We start from the raw sequence: 13497 nt of genomic DNA, 5'->3' as shown, positions 1-13497 counted from the left end.
TCCTTCGCCTCCTCCTTATTACCGGGCCCCAGGGCATGCCATTCGTATATCACCAGGGTCGGGGGAGGAGCTGCCACTTGTCCGCCCTGCTTTCCAGTTGTCCCACCCAGCCGCCCTGCCTCCAGGTTCTCCGCACCACCTCAAACATGCCAGGTCTAACAGGACTGAGTCTCCGGCCCCCAAGCCGCTCCCACAGCCGGGAAAACTCCAGCCCGGGCTGTGACTCACCCGGGCGCAGCAGATCTCGGGCCCCTGTGCGTGCGGTCCCGGTCCGGACCGTTGTCACTCCGCTCTCAGCAGTGCCGATCCCCACCGGTCTCAGCGCTGGAATTCAGGGCTTCCCGGCCGGCGCCATTTTGTTTCCCTCGGCGGTAGCCCCTCCGTCCTGGATTATTGGCCAGAACTCCCGCTTGGAGCCCGGTAAAACTCCGGTTTCGCTCCAGACCAGCTCTGCGTCGTCTCCAACACACTCGGTGTCGCCAGGAGGGCCAGGTAAGGGATGTAAAACAGGATTACTGCAGGGATTGTGTGCGGAGCTCAGAGCTCACGCAGCTGGTCACACCGGCGTCCAAGCCACGCCCCCCTCAGCGTCCGCATCTATGACGGCACTTCCCGATTTGTAGATAACGGATTGATATTACTGAGATTTCCCACACGCCTTAAACAATTGAAGTTTCTATCACAATTAAAGATTTGAAGCGAAGATTTTGGACATCATTTCCTATGGAACGACTCCACACTACAACTAGGAGCCCAAAACCAAGTCCAAGTCCTGAAGAGAATCCTGGATTTGTTAGGGATTCAAACGCATTGGCTTTGAGCATGGGAGACTGTTGATGGGGTGTGTCACGAGGAATATAAAATAGTATTTCCCTCATAATTTTTTGACAACACCCACCAGTAGGTTATGTATCCCCATCATCTCACAGGCAGGACAGGAAATATGTGTCTTGAAAATGAGTAACTGTCTGCCTTGTGTTAACATGAATGTAGGACTGTTTTAATGTTAGGCTGGCACACATGAGTTATTGATGTTGGTCTTGTGATTATTGGTTTGTTGTTAATATTTGTTTATAAAAAAAGGCTCTTAATATTTGTTCTCATAAAAAACTTTCTGCACATAAATGTTGCATATATTTTTCATTTCAAACGTTTTTGTATTGTGCGATTTACTAATGTGGTTTCTTCGAGAAGACATGTTCAATTTGATTTATGAATGTCTTTGTTGAAATATCAAAAATAAGCGGAATAAAGCTTAAAAACTTTGGAATTAATGGTCTAAGGTTTATCACGACTCGCATAAAAAAACTTTTTAACCACAATGGCATAAGATGCCCCCTCTTCTGTAGTCACATTTGGCGGATAGAGCATGCCAGTATCTGGAGAAGTGTCCAGTCCACAGGCTTCCCAAAGTTCCCCATACCAGTCCAACTGCTCTGCAGAGTCATCCTGGTTTTCCAAAGGGTCCTAAACCCTTGCTATTTCTCTCCTGAGCCTACCACATCATCAAAGTTCTCAGGTGCCAACAAAGAACCACTGGTTCAATCCGTGCTGGAACCTGCATCGAGCAACGTTGTTCCGACTCCGCGCCATCAGGGATAAGGGAGGGGTTGATGCCACGATGGGCATCGCTGGCACCGACTTCAGGTCCGACACTGGAGGAGGTTGCGATGACACGACAGGCGTCGACACGATCTGGGAGCAGATCCCCAAGGCCCAACCGGTGCTGTGGCCTGAGCGGACGCCGTAGAATCCAGTGGGGCCCCTTCTGACCCTGCGGGGCCCGAGGGCTCACCAGAGGGGTCGACCCGCTCAAATACGCGGTACATGGCTTCGTAAAACTCTTTAAAGTGAGTGGGGATCGCTCCGGTTCCCGGAAAGGGAGGGAGGCACAAAGTCGACCCTGACTCCGGCTCCACAGAACCGTGCCAACAGCATCGGTGCCCCTTACCTCTTTTGTCGACGGATGACAGTTGAGGCGAAGATGAAGTCCGCTTGGACTTCTTCTTGTACCTCTGCCTCGAGTATCCCGAGGACCTCGAGTGGGACGAAGATGACTTTGAGCTCCTAGAGCGGTCCCACGACCGCCTCTTCTTCGATCGGGACCAGGACCTCTCTACGGAGTCTCACTGGAATGTGTCGACTGCCGGGCCGCAAGGAGCTTCATAGCATACTCCCACAAGGCCTTCAGAGCCATAGCCTGGCAGTCCGAGCATGACTTTGAATCATGGCCGCGCTCGAGACACGGATGTATGTCATTACCACGCATTATTTTACAATGCATGCCTTTACTACGCAACTTTCACAACGCAAGTCGTTACAACGACTTGCGTTGGGGGGTGCTGGCTAGTGAATAGTTTAATTTACTATTCCAACTCCAGTCCCCGTGGATATAGGGAAGGTTTTGGATAGTAAATTAACTATTCCCTATCCTAGAGCGCCCCCCAGCGCAAGTCGTTGTAAGGACTTGCGTTGTAAAAGTTGCGTGGTAAAGGTACTGCGTTGTAAAAGTTGCGTTGTAAACGCTCTTCCCCCGAGACACCAAAGACAGACAAGGTGGGGGTCGGTAACCAACATCATGTGGTGTAAGGCACTGCACGGCTTGAATCCGGTCTTTCTCAAAGACATCCTCCCACACGAAGTAGGAATCTGAGTCCCCCAAACATTTTTTTAAATAAAGAAAAGGGGGCAGGATAGGAATACTCTGACCCCTCAGATACGTTAGGAGAGTCACACAGGGACCCCGCCGGTGGTTAAACGTATTTTATTTGAATTTAATTTTGTCGCAAATTTGCTGGAGGAACCACGGATCCAAAATTGAAAAGAAAAAAGCGGGCTCCCACACCTCTTTTATATGAAGCCCCCAGGTGGGAGAAATCCCAGGGACAGTGTTTTATAATTATACAGGGGGTGCCCATGCAGCACCCCTGCGCCCTGGGGACCGTGGCAAACAATAATAAACTGATACATGGGTGTGCATGTCCCCACCGCCGCCCGGGGAACGGCTACTCCCTCCCAGGGCTATTAATTAAATTAGTACGGGGAGCCGTAGCCCCGGGGACCGCCACCTCCTCGGGGCTTTCTGTATGAACCGAGATGAACGGCTGCGCAGACCACAGTCCCAGGGACCACAACCTCCCCGGGGCTTTAGCCAAAATAAATGCGAGGGGCACCCCCCACAGTCCCGGGGACCACTATCTCCATGGGGCTTTAACTTTAGTTAATGGGGGAGGCGCGCAGCCTTCCCGGAGCAATTAACATAGAATTGTCTGTGCCCCACCCCACAGGCCCGGGAACCACCACCTCCCCGGGGCTCAAATAATATAATGGAGGGGGTCCGTTGTGGACCCTTCGGGAACCACCAGCTCCCCCGGGTCTAGAGTCTAGAGTAAAGATTGGAGGGGGCAGCGCGCCCCCCATCCTAGAGCCAAAGATGGCCCTCGGGAACGCCACCCCCCAGGGACGACTCCTGCTATGTTCCAGGGTGCCAACTCCCAGGACACAGCTGTTTGCTTTACAGCTCCTGCCAAGACATAGCTAACTGTGCTTGCTTTCAGCAAGCGACAGCACAAAAAAATGCTCTTGCATGCTGAAAGCAAGCACAATTGCTTTGACAGAGAGCAGCTCCATCTGTCTGAAAGCAATAACGGCTCCCGCAGGAGGCAGGGATCCGGCAAGGACCTGGAGGCTTCCCACGTGGTTCACAACATTGCTAAGTGGGGACCAAGGCACCCAGGCCTTGGGGGATAGGGTCCCTGGTGTCAAAATCGGCCAGAGGCCATGCCCCGTCTACACCACTCTGCAAAGACGCCTCTTAGCGCACTGCTAGTTGGGGGGGTGAAGTCCGCTTGCATGTTGAGAGTCCTTGGGGGCCAACAAGCCCTCCTGTTACCTTCAGTAAATCCCACACAGCAGGATGGCTGAGACCACACCCCCTTTATCCACCAAAGGTTAGAGGGATGTTATAGTTATTAAATAGAATTTGAAAAACCTTAGAAATTCTCTAAAAAAAAACCCAAAGGTTAGAGGATCGTAATAGTCAGGAAATAGAATTAAAAAAAACACATTTGAAAGTCACAGAAAAAAATCAAAGATTATAGGGGCGTTATAGTTAGAGTCAGATTTCACTTGTACAAAACCACAGAAATTCAGCAGTTATACTTCTAGTTATACTTATGTTAAGAAACTATACCTTGTTGCCTAAAGTTACTTAACGTCATGAGTTATAGTTTCATCTTATAAGTATAACTATAACTGCTGAATGTCTATAGTTTTGTATGGGTAAAGTGTTAACCTAACTATAACGTACCTGTAATGTTGTTTTTTTTTCAGTGAATTTCAGGTTTTTTTTGTGTGCAGTAATATCTAATTACCATACATTAATACAACCCAGTTTTCAGCTGTGTGTGGCAGGGGCTGGCCGCAGGCCAGGCCGCGGGGGCCCGGCCTCCTCCGCATGCAGCCAATCCCACACCGTGCAGAGCCTTTGGTCATACGTAGCGAGTTCTGGTGTGTGATTGGATCCGCAAATCTTTTGCGAGCTTACACAGGGAGCTGCGCAAAGCGCTGGAGTGGATCCGCGGATCGGCCTAAACAAAAGAAATTAGGGGAATTTTTGTATATGAGGGGGTCCCCTCCATCTCTCCTATGGGGTTAGGATACTTATATCCTGACCTCTTATGTCACTTCTTCCTTGTATTTTCCTCTCCCTGGCGTGATGCGAGAAAGAAAACGGGGGACTCAACTTTCTTCTCAGTAAGGGCCTTGAATCTCCATCGGATCTGCAGATCCTTCGCAAGGGATCCGCAAAGGATCCACGTCCCTAGATATCTATATTTCTTTTTCCTATAATAACTCAAAAAAAACTAAAGGGGCTCACACCCAATAACAAAAAGATCTTTCTGGACCAAGAACTAGATTGATGCAAAATTTGTGTAATTCTGTTCAGCCATTCGGACTGTAGACATTTTTAAAAAAATGCAAAATTCCCATAGACATTGCATGGGGGAAAAGCGTTTTTGCCACCCCCCCCCCTTCCTCGTCCCCCACTTGAAGAATCACCACAAAACTTTCAAGACAGCAGCTAAAGTAAGTTGCAAACTACTTTTCAAACTCCTGTAAACATTCATAAAACAGCACCAAAGTTATTAGGAAAACAAATAACGCCTTGTCTATGAGAAAATATTTATAACCACATGCTGGCTATTGCAGCGGGGGTAGGGAGTGTCTGTGTAAATTCACTGAAAAAAAGGATACAGAGACCCTATAGTTAGGCTCAGATTTCCCTCGTACAAAACTAGTAAAATTCAGCAGTTATAGTTACCTGAGCTATATATAACTTGCGCCCTTGCAATGCACTGCTTATGACTTCACATATTACATGACATGGTCAATCACATCATCCAGTTGGGGTAGAAGTATGTTCTAAGACTTTATGATTGTTAAACATACATACTAACCTACTACAAAAGTTAAATTACTATGCTAGGTGCACTACTACTGAGTGATACTGATTCTAACATATGTGAGTGGCTGTGTGACTGTATGTATCCTTGTGTGTATGGGTGTGTGAGTGGCTTTATGAGTGTATAAATGGGTGTAAGCGTAGCTGTGTGGGCGAGAGATGCTATGTGAGTGAGTGGGTGTGTCAGTGGCTTTATGGGTGAGTGAGTGGCTCTATGGGTGGTTCAGTGGATGTGTAGTGACTATGGCTCAGTGGGTGTCTGAATGGCTGTATGAGTGAGTGACTGGGTGTGTAAGTGGTTGTATGTGTGAGTGAGTGTCTGTTTCAGTGGGTGTTTAGTTGAGTGAGTTGGTGTGTGAGTGGCTATATTGGAGACTGGGTGTCTGTGTGGGTAAGCATGCAGTCCAGGGATCGTTTTGCTCCCGCCACAGGAGCTCACCGCACGGGCTACGTTCTTTGCCAGGGTCAGACAGCCCCCGTCTTGCCCGCAGTCAAGATGGGGGATGTGCGATCGCCTTGCAGGCAGGCATTGGACCCACATCTGCTCTTACTTATTCGGTGAGTTGCTGGTTCAGTGGGTGTTTGGTTAAGTGAGTTGGCGTGCGAGTGGCTGTATTGGAAAGTGGTTGCCTTTGTGGTAAAGCATGCAGTCCAGGGATCGTTTGGCTCCCGCCCCAGGTGCTCACCTCACAGGCTACATTCTTTGCCAGTGTCAGGCGGCCCCCTTGCAGCCAGGGGTTGGACCCACAGCAGCTCTTACTTATGCGGTAGGACCCCCCACCCCCACAATAGTATAGGGCATCCTCAGTGTCAATATCTTAGGATGTCGCCGGGATTGACAGCAGGATGTATCTGTATGGCAGAGAAGGTCCGGGAGCGTTCTCAGAATGTGTCCGCCATCTTGGCCTCCTTGGCCACACACCCCCACGTTGGTGTATAATTACTGCTTGATAATGTATTCATCATATTAACTTTTCAAAGAGTGGTGTTGTTATAAAAGGGGATTTTTTGGGCTAGAGGAGGCAAAAATAATACTTCAATTTTGAGAGGCTGGCCTTTTGGGCACACAGGCTTTATGGACTAATGTCTGGTTAATAAATAGTCATTGTGTTGTCATTGCTTAAGGTGATGTGGGGGTCTTCCAACCAATTTACTTGTGGTGGTATTTAAAAGTCAAGTTGACAGACCTGGTCAGGGGTGAGCATAGGACATTGCAGGTTCTAATGCAGTTAGATCACTTTTAGAAATGGTCTCAAAACCAGAGTGATGCTGTGTATAGATAACAGGATAAAAACGTTTAGGAGGTGGTCTGTGGATAGTTTAGATAACCAACAGGTCCAATTAGGAGTTTGGAACATCTAAAAAACAAAGTGATTGCTTGGACTGCTGAGTGTGGGCTGAACGGTGAGCTAAAGTCTCATTCGTTTAGGAGTCAGCTAAGTCAATGGCAAAATGAGAGGCCGGGGTAGTGACCACAGTGGCAGATGTCTCTTCAAGCAAGACCTATTTAGAAAACAATAATGAACAGAAAGGAATTGGCGGAGAGAGCAGGAAGGATGAGCTGATCAGGGCCTCTGGAACACAACAAGGTGAGTTGAATGGATCAGATTATAGCTAGGAAAACATGTTCAGTATGCAGGTTTATCGCAATTTGAGATCTTCTGAAAGCACAGACTCCTATATACCAAACGAGTACTCAGGCATGTTAACTTGATTTCTAAAAATTCTTTCTGTCTGCAAGTCTTATGCCAGCTTAATAGGCCTGCTTGGTAAAGCTGCAGATCATGGGACCTTTGTGCCAAATCCTTTTCACGCTCCTGGTATGTTTCCTAGAATAGTGTTGCTTCCCTGTTTGCCACCAGCATGGCACCCATCTAATATTCCTTGTAGGCCACCAGATAGAGGTACAGAAGTGAGCAATAAAATAGGGACAGGAAACCCCTGCATTCCGCGAAGACACTTAGGGTGGTAGTGGCTAAATCAAGCTTAGGTCAAAGGTGGCATGAATGTAAGGGCTAAGTAAGAGACTGGCCCTGGTGTGCAGATTCCTGTGGATGTACCTGAGCTAGACGTGAGTAACAGGGAGTGTTATAGGAAGCCATTCTAGGGTGATAACAAATATTCATAGATGGATTAATTCCAAATTAATCTGGATACCACTCCATACATTCCTTTCAAGTTATAAAACGGTATAATAGATAACTGGGCATAATCTCTCTTGTAAAATTGTATTAGCTACAAAAACTAAGACTTGTAACCAAAACACTAAAGAGAGAAGCGAATACTAGCTAATGCTACATGCATACAATGTGAAGGTAAACACCCAGGCTATCGGTTAAACAAAAACCAGCTATGTATTCGACTGAAGAATACCCAAAGTTAGAAACTTAAACCATAACACAAACAAACATAATGATATCAAAAATAGTATTTTTTAATAAAAACAAAGATAAATTTATACAATGTAAATATACACTTATAATAGATTATTGATGCAAAAATGATGAGTTTCCTAATTAAAGAAAACATAAATTTAAAACATATTTAGATAGACACTGATACATATCCTTTCTAAAGTTTTTGTGGCTGTTGAGTTTGAGTCAACGCGTTTCGACACGTCGTGGTGTCTTCCTCAGGACAGTTATACGTTCAGCCAATATGTCTACAAAGAACAGAATATTATTAGTTCTTATGTATTTGTTTAAAAATTCAATGTCATAGTTTACAGTTTCATGTTAGACCATCGAAATTGATGATTGATGGCAGTGAACCTAGAAGTCATTATCCATTTCATTTTGTGATATCTGGTTCATTTCAGTTTAACATGGGAATATCGATTGCATTCATTGTTTAACTTTGAGTACTTTTTAATACATAGCATAGCATAGTGCATTTAATATATATTTATACATAAAAGGTAACGTTGGGAGAGAAGGCTTAGACAGTTGCAATTTACATGATATCGAATATTTTGTCTAATATTTACAATTATTTTGTTGTTGATATTCATTGGAGAGCTGATTCACATTTTCATATGATGACAATAATTTAAAAGACCAAATTGTCCGATCCAGGTTTAGCAAAACTCCGGAAAATCCACCATTTGTACAAAGGTCTTTCCAGAACAACAACCCAATAAAAGGCACATCAAGTTGTGGCTCATGTAAATCCTGCAATAACATTCTTCTCGGTGAGACAATGACCCTAAATAATGTAGAAATAAAAGCAAAAGATTTATGGACATGCAACACACAGAATGTGGTGTATCTCATCACATGTCCCTGCCATTTAGGATACGTTGGCGAGACAGGAAGAGCCATAAAAACAAGGCTGACCGAGCATCGGTCAGCAATAAAAACGAAAAAATTATCTGCGCCTTTAGTCAGCCACTTTATGGACTTCGGACATTCTCCCGAAGAAATAAAGTGGCGCATTCTGGAGAAAATACAATTGCCAAATAATACAGGAGGGGAACAGATCAGGAAAAAGCGAGAACTTTATTGGATCTTTACTCTTGACACATATAAACAAGGCCTGAATTCAGAATGCCCTTGGGCAAATGCGATAATATGATGAAATCAATAGATCATAGTGAGATGGAACAATATCTCAAATAACTGTAAAGTTACCATTCATCCTAAACTAGAGGGAACTCGAATTTAATGTAGAGGTCGCTTTCACCTATTTCACTAATTAAGCAACCTTTAAAGATCTAAACGTCCGTCTATGAGAAGATAAAGATTCCTTGTTTATAATAAATAAATCACACATTGACACAGAAGAGCAAAGGGAAACAAATCGATGTATGAAAAGAATCGGTTGTTTTCCCTTTGGCTATGTCTGAAATGAGTCCCAAGGATAAAACGGTAGTTACAGCTTTAAACATGGGAGGAGCTCTAGTTCAATGAGGCGAACAGGTTAGAGTATAAATGCCAATAGAACTACGGCTTGTGAATCCTTTGAATTCCTGCCGCTACAAGCCGCCCGCCGATTGGACCATCCCCAGAGGGAGAAAGAGCGCGAGTAAGGTGAGTGAGACGAGAAATGTTTCCCCTCGCTCACAATAGCTCTAAACTATAGCAATAAGATAATCCACAAACTAATATAAGTTTAATTTTGAACCTCTTAGGTACTCTACTTAAAGAATAGAGCCCGTCCACGAGTGAACGCGCATTATCATACTTAATTGGTCCCCGCAGCGAAAGGGTATCGGACGAGGAAACCCGCCTTTGATGCAACGCTATTTTCAACAGCGGGAATCCCTAACGGTCCGCGTAAAGGAAACAAGATTCTTTTAAGGTATAAATACATGCCGTTTTTTCTGACCCGAGGAGACTTTATTAAAAGCGGGCTGCAATAATACTTTTCCTAACATTTAAATATATGCGGCACTTCACCTTCTTTAAATAGTTGCCGCTCTGCGCTGGAGGCTTGAATCTTTTAAAGAAGGGAACGAACGAGGAAACCCGTCCTCTATGCAGCGCTATCTCCAACAGAGGGTACTCCTAGCGGTCCGCGTGTAAGGAACAAGAGCCTCTCAAGGTATGAAGATAGGCCGTGTTTACTTACTCAAACAGACTTTATTAAAAGAGGGCTATAAAAATAGTTGTTCTAATACACAAACATGTGCGGTATTTCATTCTCTTTAAATAGTTGCCGCTCTACGCTGAAAGCTCGAATTTCCTAAAAACGTGTCGGATTTGGGCTGAAAATTACCTAGCAACTGCGAGAGGAATTTTAATTGCACTTTCAATGCTTCTATTTGACTAATAAGGTGAGGAAAGATGCGACTGTTAGCTGAGCTTTGCACCACTAGAAATCCTCTATGACTTATTATGACGACTGATTGGTTTTATTTATAGCTTGGAGGGAACTCGTTTTTATGAAGACAACCACAGTGTGGTAGAAATACAGCCTGATTGAGATGGGAGCAGTGTACCCTTAAAACGAAGGTAGATAATATACCCCCAAAAAAAAGATTATGTGGATGAGCACATGTCGCTCTCTAGCATGCCCTACACATAAAATACCAAATGGAAGGGTGTTTAAGAAATATGTAATTATCTCTCTTGCAGGTTACACATGCCGAATCTTAGAAAATGAAAATAACGGTGCCTCAATCGGTCTGGTTTTAAATGAAGGTTTTGGCTGGTAAATCTTGAAGAAAGATCGCAGTCAGGTAAATTTATAGGATACCTATTATCTTGGTGAAAGAAAAGAGGTACTCACTAATGAGTATTTCAGACATAAAAAGATACTGCTGTAGATAGGGATGCAGTACCAGATGCATGAGCTTATAGAAACTAGGACACCAGTTTTTAGGTGTGGTCCAAATTAATACTGAAACCCTTATATGAAATAAATGATCAATCCTTGTTGTCACCTTTTTTCTGTAGGTTTCCTTTACTTATCTATTCTTTCCTAAACTTGAATCTTGGTTCTATTTGCCTACCTGAGATAGAAGGTGAAATATTAAAAAATTATTGTCATCAAATGAAAATGTGAATCAGCTCTCCAATGAATATCAACAACAAAATAATTGTAAATATTAGACAAAATATTCGATATCATGTAAATTGCAACTGTCTAAGCCTTCTCTCCCAACGTTACCTTATATGTATAAATATATATTAAATGCACTATGCTATGCTATGTATTAAAAAGTACTCAAAGTTAAACAATGAATGCAATCGATATTCCCATGTTAAACTGAAATGAACCAGATATCACAAAATGAAATGGATAATGACTTCTAGGTTCACTGCCATCAATCATCAATTTCGATGGTCTAACATGAAACTGTAAACTATGACATTGAATTTTTAAACAAATACATAAGAACTAATAATATTCTGTTCTTTGTAGACATATTGGCTGAACGTATAACTGTCCTGAGGAAGACACCACGACGTGTCGAAACGCGTTGACTCAAACTCAACAGCCACAAAAACTTTAGAAAGGATATGTATCAGTGTCTATCTAAATATGTTTTAAATTTATGTTTTCTTTAATTAGGAAACTCATCATTTTTGCATCAATAATCTATTATAAGTGTATATTTACATTGTATAAATTTATCTTTGTTTTTATTAAAAAATACTATTTTTGATATCATTATGTTTGTTTGTGTTATGGTTTAAGTTTCTAACTTTGGGTATTCTTCAGTCGAATACATAGCTGGTTTTTGTTTAACCGATAGCCTGGGTGTTTACCTTCACATTGTATGTTTTCCCTGACCCAGGATTCTTATCCTAACCAGGGGGCCCTTGTTACTTCACAAAATAATGCTACATGCATTACATATACACACTACGTTTCTTGGCTTATCTTAATACATTTCCTGATAAAATCATAATTGGAGGAATATACATACAACCAACAGAAGTATTCACAATAAAGTAACTAATTATTGTTCTGTGAAATATACATGCAGTGTAATACTTTAGTACATTCTAAATGTAATGCTTCTTTCCTGCGGCACAGCTATTGTTTCTGATCCCCTGTGTCATCACAAAATATCTGTGTCGCTAGCGAGGCTGGGCTTTCTTGTTTTGCTAAGTAATTAAGTCTTTTAAAGTACCTTAAAAATGGTGAGATGTTAGCTCCAGCTGCAACTTTCAGAAGATGTTCTGTATTCCTCTGCTACCATCTGGTTGAGAGCATGCACACATTCTTGTTGTTCACATGGTGCTGTTGATAGGATTGGAAAATTAATTATTATTAGCAGGAACCAAAAATTAAGACTAGTTTTAAAAACTTTTCAATACCACTTTCATGTGTACATTATCACTTTTAATTACATCGCAGTACTACTGTTGAATGTTCAGTGCCAAGTCGCTATTACAGCATACATTTTCAAATCACTTTTGAGGCTGTGTAGGCCTGTAGCAGATTATATTTTATTCACCCACTAAGCAACCCCCCACTGTGGAGAAATATCTGAAAAACCTCTCCGCCTTCAACTGCACACCACACATCATTGATTCCATGAAATCGATGGGAATTGGGCTGGATAAGAACCTAAATATGCAAGATCACATCAGTGCATCTACCAAAGGAGCGGACTTTCAACTGAGCATCCTAAGAAAACTCAAACCCTACCTTCCCCAAGAGGACTTCCAATCTGCGGCGCAAGTACTAGTCATCTCACGACTAGAATACGCCAGTGCTACTCTCTGCGGGCTACCGAGACTCAGATTAGCCCCTTTCAGAGAATCTCTGAATGCTGCGACTAGGTTCATCACAGGTTCCAAGAAAACCAACCACATTTCTCCGGACCTGAAATCACTCAACTAGCTTCCGTTTGAGTCAAGGATTTAATTAAAAATTGCATATATGACCCATAGAGCACTACATTTCAACACTCCTCTATACCTGGCAAATAAGCTTGAACTATCGGGTGGCTCCTGTTCCTCAAGGAGCACCAGTACATTACTGCTCAAGCCGAAGAAATAAAAAAAAAGGAAAACCTACAATTGTACATTCTCAGGTATTGCCCCAAGAATATGGAACTCCCTACCTGTGGAAACGAGACTGATTTCTTCAACACTTGCATTCCTAAGGGAAGTGAAAGCTCGAATGATGAGCACTGCGCTGAACTAGAAGCTTTTCTCCTTTTGTCTCCTATCGTGTATAGCAGATTAATTTGCTACCTGGCAAATGCTACGGCCCCAATGTCGCTCTCTAATATGTCGTTTTGTACTATATTATTTCTATATATCTCTACTTTTCCCCCACAACTATCTACCTATGTCTTCCACAACTCGTATGTAAAGCGCTCTGATACCCACTTGGGTCATGTTCGCGTTATACCAAACTTAAAATAAATATGTAGCATATCCCTGACTTGACCTCTTGATCAAGCACCAATTAGATTAATTCTAAGAACTAGAAGGTTTTTTATTCAGGGGGATGCTTGCTAAGGGAAGGCTAAATACAAGAGTGTACAGATGGGTAACTGTGAGTAGAGGGATGAATGAACAGATTACTCTGGGTGTGTGGGGGGTTGTATAGATGAGTGCATGGATCATGTT

The 13497-nt window shown here is 43.3% G+C and overlaps 1 protein-coding gene across 1 annotated transcript in view; it reads right to left on the bottom strand.

Moving 5' to 3' along the window:
* Positions 1–13497, bottom strand: part of ZCRB1 (zinc finger CCHC-type and RNA binding motif containing 1) — a 162304-nt gene that overhangs the window by 115123 nt on the left and 33684 nt on the right. The window contains exon 2 of the mRNA XM_078674292.1: positions 12045–12154. The gene's annotated coding sequence lies outside the window, so the exon portion shown is untranslated. The remainder of the gene's footprint in view (positions 1–12044; positions 12155–13497) is intronic.

This window comes from Lissotriton helveticus, chromosome 1_1 (genome assembly GCF_964261635.1).
Source record: "Lissotriton helveticus chromosome 1_1, aLisHel1.1, whole genome shotgun sequence".
NCBI lineage: Eukaryota > Metazoa > Chordata > Amphibia > Caudata > Salamandridae > Lissotriton > Lissotriton helveticus.
This window is presented reverse-complemented; position numbering and strand designations above follow the sequence as displayed.